General features: G+C 33.7%; 1 pseudogene; it reads right to left on the reverse strand.

Annotated features, from left to right (window-relative positions):
* Window positions 1-1,931: 1,931 nt before the first annotated feature.
* Window positions 1,932-2,813, reverse strand: LOC150100568 (syntaxin-1A pseudogene; annotated as a pseudogene).
* Window positions 2,814-4,158: the final 1,345 nt, after the last annotated feature.

Consider the following 4,158-nt stretch of genomic DNA (forward strand, 5'->3'; position numbering starts at 1 on the left):
TTATTTATACAATTTAATTTTTTGGTCCCTTAAACTAATTATATTTTGGTGTTCTGGAATGAGAAAGGAAAGAAAGCACATTTGTGCTCATTTGAATCTTATTTGAAATATAGTAGGATTTTACTTTCAGAGTAAAACAATTATGTTCATTGAAAGTAACAATAAAAAAAATTGCAAAAAATGTCAAGGTTGTGTATAGGTGTTACACACTCCCCCCCCTCCTTTCAAATGTTGGATTCAAACAGCTTCTTAGCACCAGATTCTCTTCTCAAAAAATGAAAGTTAAAAACTTACTAATTTTGAAGAAATGAGAGCACCAGGAAAAATAAGATCTGAAGAATAATTCAATATGGGTGAAATCAGTAAATAAATATGTGGCAAACTTTAATCTGAAATAATGTTTGAAAGCCCACATTTGGCAGTGCAGTGATTCTATCAAATATGTAATCTTCAACTTTGGTACTTAATTCAGAAAATAAAAATTCTATACCGATAATTATATAACGATTATGTTTTAGTATTGAGAAAGTTCCAAATTCTATTATAATTTTAATGGCAATATTAATAAAAAAAAATGAAAACAAATTGTGGCTGAATTAGCACATTATACTATAATTCAAGACAAAATTGCAAATAACAAAATTTAAGAAATTCTGATAATTCATTAGAAAAAGAATGGATTTTCTGTAATTTAATAATCATTATTAAAAATAATAATAATAAAAAAATAAAAATAATGCGTTTTCCTCTTTCTATATTCAGGTCTGCAACCCATAATTCAAAATGTTGCTCCCCTTCCCACTCACACACACATTCTTTTTTTTTTCTTTTTTCCTTTTTTTGAGAGCAAAAGCAATCACATTATTGCTTCAATAAGTAAGAAAATAAACAACCATCACAAAATATTATTATTATTATTATTATTATTATTATTCAGGCCTCCATAGAGTCAATAGACTCATCGTGGGAAGTCCTTCCTAAGAAACACAAAGTCTATCAAGACTCATCCAGGGAGGTCCCTCCTGGGAAACACAAAGTCTATCATGTCACTCCTTAAACTCATTGACCATTCTCACTCTCACCACTCTATCAGGCAACGCATTCCATGGTTCAACTACCCTCCATGCAAAGAAACCACTCCTCATCCTCTTTCTCAGAGTTTCCTTTCGTAACTTCCAGGGATATAATAAAATGTTTCACAGAAACATCTAAAACTTACTTTTTTAAAAAAATTATTATATTTTTTACTTTCATTTTCATGATGACATGTAGCAAAAACTTCAAGTTCATGTTATAAGGAATACCATAGTGCTACATTTATATTTACAATAATATGTTAGGAGCAATAATAGGAATTTTGAATTAGTTTTTTAATATGAACACTATAACCATTTATATCAATTAATAATTTAAGATGCATCAGCTAACATGGTAAATTTAAATATAACTTTTTACTATTAACAAAAGCAAAAATAATATTCTGACATTGATCTGGCAGTATATTAACTATTAATATAGTTATAGCAGCTATGACTGCTATAACTGCTACAATCATGGTACAAAATTAATGCAATTTTTGTGTTTAATTTTATGCTATTTTCCAAACTAATCATGTTTCCCTTCCAATTATTTTCTGTAATTGAGCTTATTCTAAACAATAACCACTTGATATATAACTGCATATACTAATCTTCATAATACATTACCAAATGAAAACCAAAATTTGTCACTGATATTTTTCTAAAACTGATAAATATGTATGAAGTAAAAATCATAGGTGACAAATTTTTAATGATGTTAAATCTAACATAAAACATTTGAAAGTCACACAGCTTCATATTGGTAATTATGCTGATGTGACATCAGTAGTGTCAATTTTTATTTTCTGCAAATTAACCTAAACATTGGTGCAAACTTGGATTTTCTGCTGTTTAGGAAAAGCCTCCTGAAACGTTGATGATGACGACGACCACAATGGTTATCAGTATCACAGCCACAATTATTAGAATGATTTTTTTCCTTCGGGCCTTGCTTTGGTAGGCTAGAGCCTTTTTAGTGTCCTGTACAGCTGTTTCTATGTAATCTCTAGCATGTTCACAATGGTATTCAATCCTATCAATCATTTCACCTTGACTTTCAACCAACATAGCCATATCCATGAACATATCATGTAGTTCCCTAATACTATTTTCCAACTTGATAATATCTGCATGTCGTGCTTCTATATCTGCTAGAGTTTGTTTGGCTTGTTGAGTTTCCATTACTATTCCCTGTGTGAAAATTGCTGGATTTCCACTTTCTAACATTTCTTCTAACTCATCATTTGTGGTTACCTTACCAGTTGTTTCTAACTGCCTCTGAATTCTTAATTTGCATCTGTCTCTGTAATCTGCCTGAGTCTTGTTGTAGTCTGTCATCACTTCCACAAATTTTTGTGACAACATCGAGTGTTGTGTTTTGCGTATCCTGAAATCAGCAGACATCATCATACTGGTCTGCTCTAGATTTTCAATATTTTGTTCCATTACTTTTAATTTAGCCCTAACTCTATTGGCAGTCTTTTTGATATCTGCCATCAAGTCCTCTAACTCCTGTTTCACCTTTTCGTCTGTCTGAGGAGCTGAGAGAATAGCACTGTGTTTCTTTTTCACCTCTCCCACATTTGTTTGGATTTTCTCAATGTTGTCCCTGGTTCCTTCAACGTCAAGAAAAAATTCCTCCATAAAGCCACCCCCTCCAATATCATCAACATTGACTGCAACATCGTCGTCACCTTGAGCCGCTTTCAACGCAGCTAATCTGTCTTTGGTCATTTTGAAATCCCATATATGAAGGCGATTGCACTCTATATGAATTCGCGTCCTTAATTTCAAGTTAATCACCAAATAAATCGCAAATTTGTGCCACAGTCATCATGAAACACTTTCAGTAAACAATTCCCTTTTCTAATTGATTTTCTGTCATGAATGCCGGTTGGCGAAGATGGCGACCTCTTCTGTTCCAAACGAACGTTTTATGTCAATATATTAATAATAATAATAAGAAGAAGAAGAAGAAGAATTTTAAAAAAATTATGGTAGGATGAATTGATTGGTGAAAACGGAGGAATGATAACCGCTGCAGAGGATACAGTGGAGATATTTAATGGGCAATTTATAAAGGTATTGCATTCTTATGAATTAACATCATTCAGAAGTTGAAAGCAGTGGGAAAGGAGAAGGAGGAACTGTAAGTGAACAGGAGGTATATGAGGAATTGAATAGATTTAATGTAAATAAGGCTGTAGGAATTGATGCTATTTCACGTGTTTTGACGAAATGTTCTGGAGAGTTAACAAGAGCTTTTACATATCTTTTCAACATGAGTCTTGCGGGTCAAGTTCCAAAGGAGTGGAAAGAGGGCAAAATTGTTCCAATTCATAAGGGAGCTAATAAGACTAGGGGTATGAATTACAGACCAGTCTGTGTGTCTGTAGTTGGGGGTTAAGGTGTTAGAGAGATTAGTTAGAACCAAGATTCAGAATTGGGTTGCCAACAGAAAAATACTCTTTGGCAGCCAGCATGGATTTGTTAAAGGAAGATCGTGTTTTAGCAATCTGCTTACTTTTTATAATAAAGTGACAAATGCATTGGATAAGGGTGTGGTTGAAGTGTAGATTAGTGCGCTGTATTGGAGATTGTCTGATAGGTATCAGCGAGCTGTCTATGGAGGTGCGATATCCCAGAAGAGGAAAGTTACTAGTGGTGTACCCCAAGAATCTGTTTTAGGTCAACTGCTGTTTAATTTATATGTAATTATATTGGGAGAGGTCTGAGTGGTGACATGCAGTTGTCTGCAGATGATGCAAAGTTGAGTGGATGCTGTGGCTTTGCAAGAGACAAAGCCACACTGGCTGAATGGGTAAATGAGATGATTGGGGATGTCAATGCAATGCTGCAAAGTGTAACATTTTGAAATTTGGGAAGCAGTGATGGCATGGAGTATACAATCGTTGGAAACACCTTTGAAGAGGTAGAGGACATGAGAGATTGTACACAATGACCTAAAAGTTCGAGGACATGTTGCTAAAATTGTGAGAACAGCACAGCAGACAATGGAAATCATGCGGAGGGCACTGACTTGTAGAAGAATGTCATGGTTTGCTTATATAAGACTTTG

This window comes from Typopeltis vanoorti, chromosome 12 (assembly GCF_054136105.1).
Source record: "Typopeltis vanoorti isolate ZY-2024b chromosome 12, IOZ_Tvanoo_1.0, whole genome shotgun sequence".
Lineage (NCBI taxonomy): Eukaryota > Metazoa > Arthropoda > Arachnida > Uropygi > Thelyphonidae > Typopeltis > Typopeltis vanoorti.